This window comes from Schistocerca piceifrons, chromosome 2 (assembly GCF_021461385.2).
Source record: "Schistocerca piceifrons isolate TAMUIC-IGC-003096 chromosome 2, iqSchPice1.1, whole genome shotgun sequence".
In the NCBI taxonomy this organism is placed as follows: Eukaryota; Metazoa; Arthropoda; class Insecta; order Orthoptera; family Acrididae; genus Schistocerca; species Schistocerca piceifrons.
The window spans coordinates 24,554,655-24,572,856 of NC_060139.1; the positions used below are offsets into that span (position 1 = coordinate 24,554,655).

Consider the following 18,202-nt stretch of genomic DNA (forward strand, 5'->3'; position numbering starts at 1 on the left):
TCTTACGGAAATATTTACGACAGCAGTTTCCGCTACAGTGACAGTCTCACATAAAAATATTTCACAGGTCAAGAATTAGCGTTGCAAATCTGTAGAAAGAAAATCCTATAAATATAACAGTGTCCAAAAAAACTTTCGCCGGCATTGTGATACAGTCACGCATTTACACACACATTTCATAACTCTTAAAGTACGATTCTCGGTTTCCAACATCCTTTTTCACAAGTCAGCGTCCCTAACCACTATTCATTACTCCTTACCTTATTCGTCGACACTTCTTCAATATTGCATCATAACAGATAAGTATCATAATCAAATAACTCATATAGCATCAGCCTATTAATCATAAACATACCTCAGCAGCATAATACACATCGTCGTCGTAAAAATAACATCATAACACCTCAGTCAAATCTCAAAATCGTCGTAGCTTCCTCCAATAATTAAAAAAATTCTCTGCTCATTTCAAAAGTGTCATCCGCCTCAAACGTACTTTAAAAATCATGAATCCATACCAAATACATCATTCAAAGCTCTCGTAGTATCACAATGGTTCCGAAAAAATATGAAGAGTTCACACAGTACAGACAAAATACAATTTCGTAAGTGTGAAGTTATCCAACGGTGTAATTACGTAAACATGTGTCACTGACGTAGTAAAAAACATGTTTATCTCTCAGTTAAATGATCAGATAGCTGTGTAATTTGTGTGTTAGAGAAATATGGTACCGATGTGTAAAGTTGTATAAGCAAATACCATATTAGCTAGGGTTCCTTGTGGTTGCCACACACATGGTACACAAAGTAGGCGTATACCCCCCTGAGGATTAATGTAATTATACCCTCAGGTGTTACAGATTACAGCAATGAAATGAAATGTATCACTGAAAACCTTTGTATCATTGTACTTCAAATATCTTTAAAGATAAATGTTTTAAGTACAAAATTAATCACTCAAATACGTGTCCTGTAGCGCTAAATGTGCGTCTTGCTGTAAGATAATTCTGTGGAAGTGTCGTACTTATCGTCCTCCGAAAGCTAAGTTCTGCAGAAGTCAATGTACTTACCTCATGATAAACAAAAGTGAAATGCTTTATGTATAGATATCTTAGTTATTACGCTTATTGCCATAATGAAGAAAGTACTGTGCTGTAACGTATTGTTGTGCTACGGAAAAGGCAATCTCATTGTAGCTATACCACAAAAGTTACTATTAAAACATGTTTTACTTTCCAGAATAATACAGAAAAACTGTGCAGATATAAAACAGATATAGCGCAAAAGCAACATTGTAAATTGTCACTCATTAGTAGCCTCGTGATACAATCGTGTATCTGTCACATAAAGTAATCACTCTGTCGTCTGGTATCTCACAGAAAGTACTTTAAACCCAGAATGTATTTTCAAGTAAACCAAAATGTTGCATTAAAATCTCATTAGCAGTACCAGTATGTGTCCTAAGTATGTAAGCCTTATAGTCGTTCCATAATCGTGCAACTAACAAGCAAGAATGTACACACACAATAGCACTGTGACATCTGTTCACCATAACAATGCATTCGTCATTTCTGTTTCAATAAGTTCTCTTGGTTCTTGACTGGATATTTAACTTCAAACAATGTTGCATGTTAACAGCTTCTGACAAGCATACTAGTAATGTAAAGTGTAAAGTTTTATGGCAATGACAAAGTTAAAAAGCAGATTATCTCTCAATAAGCGGTTTTACATGTGAAGTGTGGTGCAATCCTTTACTCTTCATAGTACTCAGAGTTTGAACTTGAATGCAATTGTCAGGCGGTATACGTCGGTAAAGAATACTGGAATTTTTTCTCAAGGTTAGCGTCTATGTTATTTTTCTCTGAGCCAGCCGGCGCACGTGGGTGCCTGCGGCGCGAGTCATTGTCTGTCTCTTTGTTGGCGCGCGTTGTTATTGGGATTAGGAGACCTAACTTCTACAAATTCGCCTTGCCGAGAGGGCCCAGCTCTGTTTGAATCCCGCCAGTTCTGATGCAATTCAGGTCTGTCGTTACGATCACATCGTCTGTCGTCATGTCGGTAGTTCCTGTAGTTTCTTTCTAGTCGGTTAAGTGGTGGAGAATTTCTCCCTGAATCGTAACTGCGCGCTGGACCGTTGCGTCTAAAGTTATTCTGTCTCCCGTAATAATAATAATTTTGGTTCCCAAATTGTCTGTTTCTCTGATTGTCTCTGTGATAGTCACTACCGCGGAGAGGTGATCTTTCCCTGTAATTATTACTACTCTGCCAACGGTTGTAATACGGGTGGTGTCTGTTTCGGTCACGATTTGTGTTGTGAGAATAGCCTTGTCGCGTCCAGTTATTATTTCTTTCATCGCGGAATTGCGACTGATGTGATCTGTAATTGTTGTGCTCCTGTTTCCGCATTCCGCGATTGTCAGTGTCAATTTCCAATTCTTGTAACAGTCCCTGAAAAGCTTCAATGTCGTCTTTGCAACGTCCTGCCAAAATAATATGTCGTAAATGTTCAGGCAATTTGATTAAGCAAATGCGGATAAGTTCTGAGGGGCTGTATGGGTTTGACAGGTACTGATTCTTGTGCAACATGTCTTCAAAATATTTCATAAGACTGGAAAATTCAGATTGTTCGAAACGTTTCATCATTATGATGCTTTGTTTTACTCGGTCTTGTGTGGCCTGAGACCAATATGCTGAGAGGAAGGCATGGTAAAACTCTCCTTCACTGTGGCAATCGTGAATGACCGATCGCATTCTTACAGCTGGTTCATTCTCCAAGTAGCCACACATAAATTCTAATCTGTGTTCTAATGACCAGTTGGGAGGAAAACAATGAGAGAATTGATGGAGCCATGCTTGTGGATGAATGTCGTTCCCAGAATTCTTAAATGTTTTGAATTTACGTGTAGTAATGAACAGCTTATAGTCAAAGTCATCACGTCGGCGAGTCGCATATCGGTCATTGTTACGTCGTTTCGGCGGTTCCATTTCAAAATTCGGTGCACCTTGCCAATTTCTTTCATAACTTCCGAAGTGTCCTGTGTTATTATTTTGTGGCTGTTCCGTATTTCTGTGTCCCTCTTCCCGTATTGGGGCGCGAGTATCCTCTGAAATACGTAATTCTTGTATTACTTGTGTCAGCTGATCTTGTACTTCTCGGATTTCTCTTTTGTACTGTGTATTGATTTGATTTTGACTCTGTTTGAATTTTCTAATTTGTTCATACTCTTCTGTGTCAGTGAAGGCTACAGGTCTTGTGTCATTCAGATCATCATCTACCTTTGTAGATAAGTTAGTGACCTTATCCGAAAGTTCGGCTACTTTCTCCGATAGTGAACACATTTCCTCAGCGTGTTTTTCTGAACCAAGTTTCAGAGTGTCCATTTGTGTTGAAATCGTATCTACTGTGTCCTTTAAGTTTTCTTGAGTTTTTGCAAGTTGCGTAACCGAATCGGTAGATGCAACTGAGTCAATTTTAGCTTGCAAGGTGTTGTGATTTTCATGAACAATGGTTTGCACTTCTTTTATGGCTGCTTCGTGATTCTGTAATACATTTTCATGCCGCGAAAAAATGGGTTGAAAATGCTCACAAATTTGTGTTTTTATGTCATTACAGACTTTTTGGCATTTCGATTCAATGTTATGTAACTCACTAGTTAAATCTTCACGTGTTTGTTCAAGTGTGGTGTCTAACTTTTGAAGATTTTGTCCCATTGCGTCTAACTGTTGCTGTGTTTGTCTCTGGTGTTGTTCCGTTGTGTCTAACTTTTGAAGATTTTGTTCCACTGTGTCTAACTTTTGCTGTGTTTGTCTCTGATTTTGTTCCATTGTGTCTAACTTTTCAAGCTTTTGTCCCATTTGTTGCATTAATTGTAATAACAATGCACTGGTGTCTGAAACATGTTCCTCAGTGCTTTTCGGCAGTGAATTTGCACCGGCAACATTCACATTTTGACAAGCGGAAAATGTGTCTTGACTCATTTGAGAAAACGGTGAGAACCCAAAACCTGAGTCTGTAGTATTTGCAATATTGTGTTGTCATTCCCGATTCCTGAGGCGAGCTGTTGCCGACCAATCGATCTTTAACGCTTCCCTGTTCACTACCTGTTTCACTGTCTACACCATTGTTTGCCGCCCGCTCCATTTCCCTGTGCGCAATTACCAAATTACTACTTTGAACATTAGTTAATTCATTACCCAGTGGTGCTGGCAAGCTACGCTCGTCGTCACTATCATTTCTCAATTTACTTTGGAGCCTAGTGTTACGTTTTTCACACGCCATAATTGTCACAATATTTCACACGATAACACAGAAAAGCACAATTTGAAGTGCAAAAATAGGAGAACACATTAACATAGCACTGAAAATAATATCTAGTTAATTGCAAGCGTAGCTGCGAAATACTTGGTGCAAATCTATATGCATGCCACAACTGTTTTACTGTACAACAATGAAAGGCTACAACTACAAAGGGGATTCTCTCTACAATTACACGCTAGCAATAAACAAAAGCTACACTAAATACACAAACTACAAGAAAAAAAATCAGAAGATTCCAGTGAGGTATCCTAGGCTAAGGGTCGACATATGAAACGTCCCCTTTCAGCAATTATACATGACTGTGCTTAAACTGACACACAATATTTTGTTAGCGCAACGCAATCTGACTTTCAAAATTCCCTACAAAAGAATGGCCCTGACTAACATTAAACTATACCTTTCACAAATCACTTACCTCACAAAAATCTTCGCTGCTCAAGCTACTGCAATACAGCGAGCGCCACTACTGCCAGCTAAATAAAAGATTCAAACTATGGAAGGCACTAACTACTGATAGGGATAGTTAGCAAATGAAAGATATTAATAGAGAACGAACAACGTATTTACCTTGATATCATCATATATAAATATAGCAGTTCATGACAAATTACAAACCTCCGCCATCTCTCTCCCCACATCCACCACTGCTGGCGGCTCACCTCGAACTGCACAACGCTACGCGCTGTTCACAGCCAGCTGCCTAACACTACAATGGCGAGTATTACAACAATGCAAAGCAGACACAGACTGCCCACAGCACAGCCAGTGATTTTCATACAGAGGTGGCGTTACCAATAAAAAAACCTAAACAGCCTACTTACAGTAGCTCCGTAATGTTGTGGTCTGTGTTTACATGGGGCGGACTGGATGACCGACTGGAAATGGCTATATTCAGCTACTTGGAGAACACTTTTGCCAACGGCCTTTCCGCAGTGGTAACACCGGTTCCCGTCAGGTCACCGAAGTTAAGCGCTGTCTGGCTGGGCTAGTACTTGAATGGGTGACCATCCGGTCTGCAGAGTGCTGTTGGCAAGTGGGGTGCACTCAGCCCTTGTGAGGTCAACTGAGGAGCTACTTGACTGAGAAGTAGCGGCTCCGGTCTCGGAAACAGACACACGGCCGGCAGAGCGGTGTGGTGACCACATGCCCCTCCATATATGCGTCCAGTGACGCACGTGGTCTGAGACGGCGGCCGCTCGGTACCTTTGGGCCTTCATGGCCTGTTCGGGAGGAGTTGGAGACCACTTTTAGCCGCTCACAGACTTTATGTTTGCCAAAGAACGATGCAAGGTTTATGTATCACAATGCGTCATGTCGATGACGACAGTAACTCGCGATTGGTCAGAAAAACATTCGGGACAATACGACGCACACGGATCGTCCGATGCCTGCGGAGGCAGCATGTATCACTATTTGTGCAGGAGACTTCCAACGACTTTTTCTACATTTACATCTACATCTACATCTACATTTATACTCCGCCAGCCACCCAACGCTGTGTGGCGGAGGGCACTTTACGTGCCACTGTCATTACCTCCCTTTCCTGTTCCAGTCGCGTACGGTTTGCGGGAAGAACGACTGCCGGAAAGCCTCCGTGCACGCTCGAATCTCTCTAATTTTACATTCGTGATCTCCTCGGGAGGTATAAATAGGGGGAAGCAATATATTCGATATCTCTTCCAGAAACGCACCCTCTCGAAACCTGGACAGCAATCTACACCGCGATGCAGAGCGGCTCTCTTGCAGAGTCTGCCACTTGAGTTTGTTAAACATCTCCGTAACGCTATCACGGTTACCAAATAACCCTGTGACGAAACGCGCCGCTCTTCTTTGGATCTTCTCTATCTCCTCCGTCAACCCGACCTGGTACGGATCCCGCACTGATGAGCAATACTCAAGTATACGTCGAACGAGTGTTTTGTAAGCCACCTCCTTTGTTGGTAGACTACATTTTCTAAGGACTCTCCCAATGAATCAAAACCTGGTACCCGCCTTACCAACAATTAATTTTATATGATCATTCCACTTCAAATCGTTCCGTACGCATTCTCCCAGATATTTTACAGAAGTAACTGCTACCAGTGTTTGTTCCGCTATCATATAATCATACAATAAATGATCCTTCTTTCTATGTATTCGCAATACGTTACATTTGTCTATGTTAAGGGTCAGTTGCCACTCCCTGCACCAAGTGTCTGTCCGCTGCAGATCTTCCTGCATTTCGCTACAGTTTTCTAATGCTGCAACTCCTCGGTATACCACAGCATCATCCGCGAAAAGCCGCATGGAACTTCCGACACAACTTTTGAGTGCATTCCACGTCTAGATGCGGCACTAATCCGGGCAAAAGGAGGTCCGAGACGATATTTGGAGGTATTCAATGACTTTTGTCACCTCAATGTACCATACCTAAAAGAGACACGATTTACACCATTTGAAACTCCTTTTTAGCAGCGCCACTTTTGAGGTACCAGCATAGGGTACAGCACCTTCGTAAAGCAGGGAAGCCGAGAGCGTGTACCACCCGAACACGGCGGCGCACGTTGCTGTAGCGACGTCACATCCACTTTGCAGGGTGGCGCGGCGCGGCGCGGCGCAGGCGGGTCGCAGCGAGCCGGCTGTGAAACAGGCCGCTTCATTTTAAGAAGGCGGCCCGGCCCGCTGCCGCATACATTATTCAGCAGCGGCAAACACGCGCGCCGCGCTTTCGGGTCAAATCGGATAAGGTCGGATCGGATCGTGTCGTATCGGACACAGCGCCGCGTCTGCGCGAAATGTGCTGCATCACTCGTGCCCCTGTCTGCAGCCGACGTACGCCCGCATGCCCCTCTTCTCCTCCGAGTCCCATGTAACGATTATGTTTCAGTTACGGGAAGTCCTGATGCCAGATGACAAGAGAGGATTACTGTCGTGTGACAGAATAATTTTACTCTGAGAAGGAAACGTTTGTGACTAAATTCAATGCGAAAACTCAAAATGTGGCCCATCCAGGGTAATCCAGTATGTTACATCGGTTAACATTCACTTTTGAATGCCAATGAAACCTGGTAGTCAAAAATGGCTCAAATGGCTGTGAGCACTATGGGACTTAACATCTTAGGCCATCAGTCCCCTAGAACTTAGAAATACTTAAACCTAACTAGCCTAAGGACATCACACACGCCCATGCCCGAGGCAGGATTCGAACCTGCGACCGTAGCGGTCGTGCAGTTCCAGACTGAGGCGCCTAGAACCTCTCGGCCATCGCGGCCGGCTACCTGGTAGTCAAGGGGAAGGAGGATTCGGTTACGATTATGCCGTTTACAGTTACACACAATTGATTTTAAACCAGTAATTCCAGACTCAACAATAAATAAAAATACCACGCGTTATTAATGAAGGAGTAAATAACTGTGTAAGTAAAAGTGTTTTCAGTGAGTTACATTTTAGTAACCCACCATTACATGCAGATACAGCAGATAATGTTTTAAAAGCTAGCCACTGTGATCATGGCAAAAGGCCTTACACTCCAGGAATGGCAATAAATTAAGAATTGTTTAAAACTCGCTGCAACTTACAAATTACAGGTACTGAAATATTAAAGGCAAGTCGCCACAAACACAGCAGAAAGCATCAGACGCCAGGAATGGCAGTAACTAAGGGTTTAATGGCTTACTGCGTAAATACAAATACTAAATTAGAATTTTAAGGCAAGTGACTACAAACACGGCTGATGGTCTTACAGACCAAGAATGACAATAATATAAAAAAATTTGAAACGTGCTGTAAAACAGCAAATACTATAGCAAAGGTTCATTAAAAAAACAAGCAAGTGGTCGCCAAACGGGTGAAGTGAGATGATGGTAAATTTCGTAACACAACTCTTAAGATCCACTGAACACTACACTGCTATATTTATTCCAGAAGGTGACAAGAACTATTAACTAGACATATATAACCTTTCCCACTACAAGGTATTGTAATAAATAATACAATAATAAAACACAAAGACCAGTACACAAGTTCCTTAAAGGGTACTGAGGTAGATTGTACCCGCAGAAAGTGTGGACTGGAGGAGCGTTACACTGAACTACTGGAAATCAGATCTCCATTTTGAACTAGCAGCCGAACCAAACTTAATTTGATTAAGGTGGGCCCGGTATTGCTTCACGGTACGCTTGGCCTTATCCAGAAGATTAAGTGGGCCTAGAATTCGCATAGTCGTACATGGACCCAGAAAACGGGGAGCAAACTTACCAAGGTTGCCAACACGCACCATCCTCCCGAGAAAATTACGGACATACACGTCATCCCCCGACCGACTATAACGTCCAGGTTTTATGTTGTGATCCCTGAGAATATTGGACATCGGACGATTCCAGTTTTCTATGACGACCTGAGGGGTGACCTTCGCAGGAATTACATCTTGAATCCCCCATAAGATCGAAAGGGGGGAATTAAGAGGATAAGCAAACATCAAGGAAACCAGAGAATCCTTCAAAGCCTCATGGCTGATGGTATTGAAGGCAAAGCTAACCCAAGGCAGACTAGAATCAAACTTACTGGGACACTTCTGAAGGAAGATAATCAGTGCGGATTTAAGGTTACGATTGAGCCTTTCCGCAAAGGACCCATGCTGATAATAGGTAGTGGTAGTTAACATGCTTAATACCGCTTTGAAAAACGAAGGCCTTGAAGGGAGCTGAAAGAAAGGCCGGCACATTATCAGTAACGATTTCCTTAGAAGGTCCAAAAACACTAAATACATTAGTTAAATGCGCAATGGTGGTGGCAGCAGTCACATGACGACTCGGAAGAAGCCAGACAAACCTCGAAAACGCGTCAATAATATCTAATATATACCACTGGCCTCTTTTAGTGGTAGGTAAGGGCCCCACATAGTCGATATAGAGTTCGTCCATGTTGCAAGATTCACGCTGAGAACCAAGGGACACCTGTTGAAACGTTTTTCGGTTTGGAAATACGCACAACTGACACCGTGAAACCATTTCTCTAACGTCTCGGTCAATAGACGGCCAAGTCAGATGGTTTCTGCTCTTCTGCAAGGTCTTATAATTTAAATGCCCGCCAATCAACGAGTTGTGAAAATAATGGAAAATGGGGCGTACTAGGGTGCCTAGTAGACAGATCTTAATCTGGCAGAAGTGAGGCTGTGAGGACGGGGCGTGAGTCGTGCTTGGGTAGCTCAGTTGGTAGAGCACTTGCCCGCGAAAGACAAAGGTCCCGAGTTCAAGTCTCGGTCCGGCACACAGTTTTAATCTGCCAGGAAGTTTCATATCAGCGCACACTCCGCTGCAGAGTGAAAATCTCATTCCAGATTTTAATCCCCTCGGTACGTCTCATCCTTTTACACGAAATGCCTTTCCTAAAGGAGCGTTACACTGAACTATTAGCCATCAGACCTCCTTTTAGAACACACATATCTTACAAGAACCAAGGGGCCACAGACGGTGCTCCTGGAATCGACCTCTAAAAAGGTCTGGCAACAAACACTTTCGCGACCGATTAGATAGGCAGCCAAGAGTTGCATTCACTTCACAAAATGTTAACTCAGACTACCAGCAGTCTAACGAATGACTAATGATAATCTTGCCGAAGCTACCTGACGTTTGATAAACAAAACACAACGATGGAACAATACGCCAAAGCCGGAACCGGCGGTCCGCACTACACACCCAGAATAATGTGTTTAGATCGCATGAAAGAGGAAAGAATCACTACCACCAGAGTATAAGAATCACCAACCGGCCGCCAGGGCAGCTAACTGGAGCATTAGCGGCCACCAGGCAAGAAAAATTACCGCTGCTTGAACTTAACAAATTGTAACAAGTTGAACGCAGTAAATAGTAATAAGAAGTCGAGAAAAGCTAATCAGATCCGCCTTCCCCAAGCACTGCACTCGCTGCACTTCGCCTCGGTGACACTACGAGCAACACGAACCCAATCACTGGAGAATCGCGAGGTATCACAATGGTGGAGGTTTCTCTACTTGGATTGAAACGCACTCATTTTCAAGCTTGCTGGATCCGGTTTACGACGAGATCGTGCACCCTCGTGACTACAGCCCTTCCATCTGGCAGTCCATGCATGCCGCCAGCAGTCCCGGCGTGTTTACGCACTATGCGGACCTGACTCCCTCCTCCTGAGTCGCCAACTGATCTGGCCCACTCACACGACCCGAGAAAACAACGACGTCTACTCAAAAATAGGATAGGGCAACAGTTACTACACATCGATAACCGCCGCTGCTGCCACTAGCTGACAGGCAACACTTGCGAAACGAGTGGCGCCAGTCAAGACGAGAAGAAGACAAACAACCGCAAGCATGCCAACTAAACGTTACCGTCTGGCCTGCAAGCGAGGGGTGAAACCTACAAACAGCACCATCGCGAGCCGCAGCATGGCTCAGCTAAATTTTGTGACCAGGTGAAAAACGAGAATTAAATGAGGATCTTTGTCCATGCTTTCAATTTAAGAGGCACGTACTATCTTAGCTTAATGCTAAATGAAACTCACACTTACTGCTGTAGATGCACTTTCTCGTTAATGACAATCAGAGAGAAAAGAAACACGACCAAAAAAGTGAGGTATATTTGGCCCAGACTTGAACGATACGTATCAGAGAAAATTTTCTTCATACATGTAAGTAAGTTAGGAATTACTTCGGTGCTTGTTCTAAAAATATTTCTTTTTATTTTCTCCTCTGTTGAACCGTAGCCAGTATTTGGCATAACATGACATCTTCTTTACACTTTTACAAAATTAGCCCCAAATAGTTTATCACTTGTTATTTTTACATGGGTTCATGACAAGCCTGATTAAGCATTTGTGCCGTTTTCAGATATCCCTGCTGACATTCATTTATAAAGCATTTTATTCTACGTCTTACTTTGAGATTTTTTAATCTTATGCTGAAGTCTAGATGGAGTGACGTCCATAAAACATCTGGAACGCAATTTCTTTTATTTATTGCGTTGTTATTATAGGTCATGCATTTGCCTTCTGTAAAAACATAGTGTAGCTTTTTGACCGTTGTCAAACGACAGACAGTTCCATTAATGCATCATGTTCACAAGTAAATTATATCTTCGGTAGAAAATGTGTGTGAATTCCTATGGGACCAAACTGCTGAGGTCATTGGCCCCTACACTTACACACTAGTTAATCCAACTTATGCTAAGAACAACACAGACACACATCCATGCCCGAGGGAGGACTCGAACCTCCGGCGGGAGGAGCCGCCAGATTCGTGACATGGCGCCTGGAACCGCGCGGTCACTCCGCGCGGCATAACTTGGGTAGTCAGAGACATTTTTTTCCAGAGATATTTTACATTTTGTAAATGTGCGATCTTAATCTTGTGTATTGTTTTTCGTTTATTGTGTTGTGTTCATCCTTTTTCATTTTCTGTTATGCTAATAAAGTTTTCCAGATAATTTCTATGTTTGAAGTCCATTAGCTCGTTTAAGATGTCATTCTAATATCTATATGTGTGTGTATAAATTTCTAGTTCTTCGAGAATGTTCATTACCTGATCTTTTGGAATCCTACGTAGAATTTCCAAAGCGTTTACGATTACATTCAGTCTGTGGTTTTTATTTGTTAAGTTTAGGAAACTTGATTGGTTGCTTTTGCAGCTTCTCGTGAATTCGTTAAATCCTATACTAAAACTGGGATGATTTTGCACCTTAGACACTGTTTGATATGAAGAACGCTTTCAGTTCGTTTTACTACTTTAACACAGGGTAGTTGTAACTAAACTTTCTCTGCTTGAGCCAGTATAGAAGGAAGACTGTTTACCGCATGAGTTGTTGTTGTTGTTGTGGTCTTCAGTCCTGAGACTGGTTTGATGCAGCTCTCCATGCTACTCTATCCTGTGCAAGCTTCTTCATCTCCCAGTACCTACTGCAACCTACATCCTTCTGAATCTGCTTAGTGTATTGATCTCTTGGTCTCCCTCTACGATTTTTACCCTCCACGCTGCCCTCCAATGCTAAATTTGTGATCCCTTGATGCCTCAAAACATGTCCTACCAACCGATCCCTTCTTCTAGTCAAGTTGTGCCACAAACTTCTCTTCTCCCCAATCGTATTCAATACCTCCTCATTAGTTACGTGATCTACCCACCTTATCTTCAGCATTCTTCTGTAGCACCACATTTCGAAAGCTTGTATTCTCTTCTTGTTCAAACTATTTATCGTCCATGTTTCACTTCCATACATGGCTACACTCCATACAAATACTTTCAGAAATGACTTCCTGACACTTAAATCTATACTCGATGTTAACAAATTTCTCTTCTTCAGAAACGATTTCCTTGCCATTGCCAGTCTACATTTTATATCCTCTCTACTTCGAAAATCATCAGTTATTTTACTCCCTAAATAGCAAAACTCCTTTACTACTTTAAGTGTCTCATTTCCTAATCTAATCCCCTCAGCATCACCCGATTTAATTTGTAATTTGTCTACATTCCATTATCCTCGTTTTGCTTTTGTTGATGTTCATCTTATATCCTCCTTTCAAGACACTGTCCATTCCGTTCAACTGCTCTTCCAAGTCCTTTGCTGTCTCTGACAGAATTACAATGTCATCGGCGAACCTCAAAGTTTTTACTTCTTCTCCATGAATTTTAATACGTACTCCGAATTTTTCTTTTGTTTCCTTCACTGCTTGCTCAATATACAGATTGAGTTACAACCCTGTCTCACTCCCTTCCCAACCACTGCTTCCCTTTCATGTCCCTCGACTCTTATAACTGCCATCTGGTTTCTGTACAAATTGTAAATAGCCTTTCGCTCCCTGTATTTTACCCCTGCCACCTTCAGAATTTGAAAGAGAGTATTCCAGTTAACGTTGTCAAAAGCTTTCTCTAAGTCTACAAATGCTAGAAATGTAGGTTTGCCCTTTCTTAATCTTTCTTCTAAGATAAGTCGTAAGGTTAGTATTGCCTCAAACCGTACGAGTACCCAACTTTAAAGGACTCTCCAGGACAGTCATGAATTACCGGTTGGCGCCGCTATTGGTACGGTAACACAGAGCTGAAGCACAAGCATCAGTATGCACAACAGATGCGTACAGTCAACATGGGCAAGGAAAAGTTGAGCAGGGCATTACGCACAAACAATAAAGTCCTGCTGCTCTTCTCGAGTATCGAAGCATTAAACGAATACAGACCGATCCTCTTTCCGCACTGGGGTTGAGTAACATGATTCGGAAGATGGAATTGCCCTTGGGAGTAGCGGACAGCCAGTTATGCCACAAATGGTTGAAGAAGATGAAATGTGGCAAGTCTTTTCGACCTGCCTTTCTTCCTCTTTATTTATGCAGTCGAACTTGTAATTGCTTACTGCATGCTCAGTGAGGCCGACAGGGATTGGATTCACCAGCAGAGCGGTGTTGTGCAGAGATGCAGATATCAAAGATGAAGTAACGAAAATTCAGCAGACAGCGAAAGATTCCAAAAACTTAGCCATAAGCGAAAAAAAATACACATGGGTAGCTCATACTGAAGCACAAGGTACAAGGAAGGAGACACTAGCCGTGAAGGACCACACAGGCAATATAATTAGTTTGTGTAATGAAGGGAGTACTAGATACATAACGGGAGTACGGGAAGAAAATTGAAAAAACGCAGCGACAAATATCGCAAAATTCGGAGAAGACAAGGCTCCAAATGCCTTAAATTTATTTTTATATTGGCGTTCACAACGAGATCAATTTCCTCAACCCGGGTTCGACTGCCGGCCGGGTTGGGGATTTTCTTCGCCCGAGGAAGTGCCATGAAAGTACCATGAAGTGCCATGAAAGTGCCGAGATTGGACTGAGTACAGATTGGGAATTTGTACGGGCGCTGATAACGGTGCAGTTGAGCACCCCACGAACCAAACATCATCATCATCAATATTTCCTCAAGGCATTTAGATAATCCCACATTGACATCAAATACATCTTTTTGTTAGGATTCCCTCATATTGCATTATCAAGATCCTCACTTGCATCACATTGCATCGTTTCAAACGTATGTCCTGCATCTGCAACCTTGTCCTTCCCTTTTGTTATTCTTGACTACGAATTTCAACCTTTCGCTTAACCTGTCGTGTTCGTGAAGAACAGAACGTGCATTTCGTGTTTCGTTCTGAGGTTCGTCTTTGAACGGAGTTACTGTTTGCTCCAGTCCGTTGTCTTGATTATTGAATCTTTGATTGTCTGAATATCTAACAGTTTACTGTCAATCATTTGTAACTTACTGTCCTATTTATCAAACTTATGATCGAACTCTGTCTTCAAATCAGTCTTTAGTTGATCAGATGTACTGTTCATTTGTTGTTCAATTTCGCTGTCCTATTGGTTAGATTTATGATCTAAATCAGTCTTGTGGTGGTCAGTTTTACTACTTACTTATTGTAAAAAAAAAGAAAGATACGTTGCTAGTAATTTGCTACAATTTTCAAATGCTACACAGTAAATCTCTTCACACTAATTCTTTAACATCGCCACACATGTACCACTACACACACTCTGAAATCCTCACAGTTATTGAAACACAAACAGTTCCCTGCCACACACCACTTAATTGTGGAACATCTCAGCAGATTTATGTCTGCTGGCACTGGTGGAGGGTGTGTCAGTGTTGACGGCACCAACAAGAGAGGCAGCGAAGGTTGCAGGAACGAAGGCGGGATGGGTGATGGGTTACTTCTACTCTACTTCAGCACAATGCATTTTTCCCAGCAATCAGTTACTTGAAGAAATTATTTGTAGACTTCGATATTTTGACCGTTCATTGAATGTTTCACCTTGAACATCATCTCATCTGCCACAACTGTCTCTTCATCGGAGAATAGCGGGAGAAGATCCTGAAAACCACTATAGAAAATACAAAAGAGGATAAGACCAAATTAGATAGCCGACAGACTGCTTTATTGTGTCTTGATCAGCTTCGTGTCTTGAATGACGATCTGTAGTAACCTTGCAAGGAGATTTCCGTTGCCCCTTACGAGAATATTATGTTGGCATTACACCATGACACGCACAAATTAGTCTGAGTGTGACCTCGCACGATTTTGGTTGGTTCTTCACCGGCACCGGCGGTGGCAAATCAAAACGTTTCCACTGTTATTAGATAACCTTGCTCCTTTGTCTCTGGGTTCAAAATGGTTCAAATGCTCTGAGCACTATGGGACTTAACATCTGAGGTTATCAGTCCCCTGGAACGTAGAACTAATTAAACCTAACTAACCTAAGGACATCACACACATCCATTCCCGAGGCAGGATTCGAACCCGCGACCCGCGGACTGAAGCGCCTAGAACCGCTCGGTCACTTCGGCCGGCTTTGTCTCTGGGGCATAGCGCTAAATCCAGCAATCGTCCATAGCGATTAGACAGCTAAAGAAATCTTGGTTGGTCTGACACAACTGCAACATTCCACTTATTGCCTCTGTACGGCTGACATTCTGAATGGTCTTGGAACCCAGCAGGTGGCAATCTCACGGTACCCAATTCTTTACAGAGCAATGATCTACGATTTAATTCATTCTCATCCTGACCTCTTCGATCACACTTACGCTTTCACACTACCGAGCCACTGTGTCATACTGCATGATGGTAAGCTATCGCTGTACTCTTGCGCCAACTCAGCATCGGTTGTTTCCAAGTTGTTCCCGTTCAAATGCAGGAAACAAATTACCGCACGATACTCCGCTTTCACAACTTGAGTGTGCAGTTTAGCTCCAGCAGGTCCAGTCGCGTGCTGCGGTGATCTGCCGTGGGGCTTTTAATGTACACTAGTAGGGCAGACATTTACCTTAAATAAACAATACATCAAGTAAGTCTGAGGTGATGATTAAAACATTTAAAATAGCGCATCATACGTAGCAGATCGTTATCAACATTCTCTACATAAGGAATGACAAATCTCATGTTGGCATTAGTCCTTTGTGAGAAGATCGTCTTAGGCCTCGTGTAAGAACGTGAAACGTCCAGATGAATGGGTCAGAATATACCAACGGTGTAGATTAAAACTGAAGAAACTGCAAAAAGGTGGGACTTTAGGGTGATGGGACCTGGATAAACTGACTAAATCAGAGGTTGTAGAGAGTTTCAGGGATAACATAAGGGATCAATTGACAGGAATGGGGGAAAGAAATACAGTAGAAGAAGAATAGGTAGCTTTGAAGGATGAAGTAGTGAAGGCAGCAGACGGTCAAGTAGGTAAAAAGACGAGGGCTAGCAGAAATCCTTGGGTAACAGTAGAAATATTGAATTTAATTGATGAAAGGATAAAATATAAAAATGCAGCAAATGAAGCACGCAAAAAGGAATACAAACGTCTCAAAAATTAGATAGGAAGTGCAAAATGGCTAAACAGGGATGGCTAGAGGACAAATGTAAGGATTAGAGGCTTATCTCGCTAGGGGTAAGATAGATACTGCCTACAAGAAAATTAAAGAGACCTTTGGAGAAAAGAGAACCACTTGTATGATTATCAAGAGCTCAGATGGAAACCCAGTTCTAAGCAAAGAAGGGAAAGCAGAAAGGTGGAAGGAGTATATAGAGGGTCTACACAAGGGCGATGTACTCGAGGAAAATATTATGGAAATGGAAGAGGATTTAGATGAAAATGAAATGGGAGATACGATACTAAGTGAAGAGTTTGACAGAGCACTGAAAGACCTAAGTCGAAACAAGGGCCCGGGAGTAGACAACATTTCATTAGAACTACTGATAGCCTTGGGAGAGCCAGCCCTGACAAAACTCTACCATCTGGTGAGCAAGATGTATGAGACAGGCGAAATACCTTCAAACTTCAAGAAGAATATAACAGTTCCAATCCCAAAGAAAACAGGTATTGACAGATGTGAAAGCCCGCATCTCGTGGTGGTGCGGTAGCGTTCTCGCTTCCCACGCCCGGGTTCCCGGGTTCGATTCCCGGCGGGGTCAGGGATTTTCTCTGCCTCGTGATGGCTGGGTGTTGTGTGCTGTCCTTAGGTTAGTTAGGTTTAAGTAGTTCTACGTTCTAGGGGACTGATGACCATAGATGTTAAGTCCCATAGTGCTCAGAGCCATTTGAACCATTTTGAGCCACAGATGTGAAAATTACAGAACTATCAGTTTAATAACTCACAGCTGCAAAATACCAACGCGAATTCTTTACAGACGAATAGAAAAACTGGTAGAAGCTGACCTCGGGGAAGATCAGTTTGGATTCCGTAGAAATGTTGGAACACGTGAGGCAATACTGACCTTACGACTTATCTTAGAAGGAAGATTAAGGAAAGGAAAACCTACGTTTCTAGCATTTGTAGACTTAGAGAAAGCTTTTGACAATGTTGAATTGAATACTCTCTTTCAAATTCTAAAGGTGACAGGGGTAAAATACAGGGAGCGAAAGGCTATTTGCAATTTGTACAGAAAGCAGATGGCAGTTATAAGAGTCGAGGGACATGAAAGGGAAGCAGTGGTTGGGAAGGGAGTGAGACAGGATTGTAACCTCTCCCCGATGTTATTCAATCTGTATATTGAGCAAGCAGTAAAGGAACCAAAAGAAAAATTCGGAGTAGGTATTAAAATCCGTGGAGAAGAAATAAAAACTTTGAGGTTCGCCGATGACACTGTAATTCTGTCAGAGACAGTAAAGGACTTGGAAGAGCAGTTGGACGGAGTGGACAGTGTCTTGAAAGGAGGATATAAGATGAACATCAACACAAGCAAAACGGGGATAAGGGAATGTAGTTGAATTAAGTCGGGTGATGCTGAGGGAATTAGATCAGGAAATGAGACACTTAAAGTAGTAGATGAGTTTTGCTATTTGGGGAGCAAAATAACTGATGATGGTCGAAGTAGAGAGGATACAAAATGTAGACTGGAAATGGCACGGATAGCG

General features: G+C 42.5%; 1 pseudogene; it reads left to right on the top strand.

Annotated features, from left to right (window-relative positions):
- The first annotated feature begins 5,229 nt into the window (after positions 1-5,229).
- LOC124778358 lies at positions 5,230-5,347 on the top strand (annotated as a pseudogene).
- Positions 5,348-18,202: the final 12,855 nt, after the last annotated feature.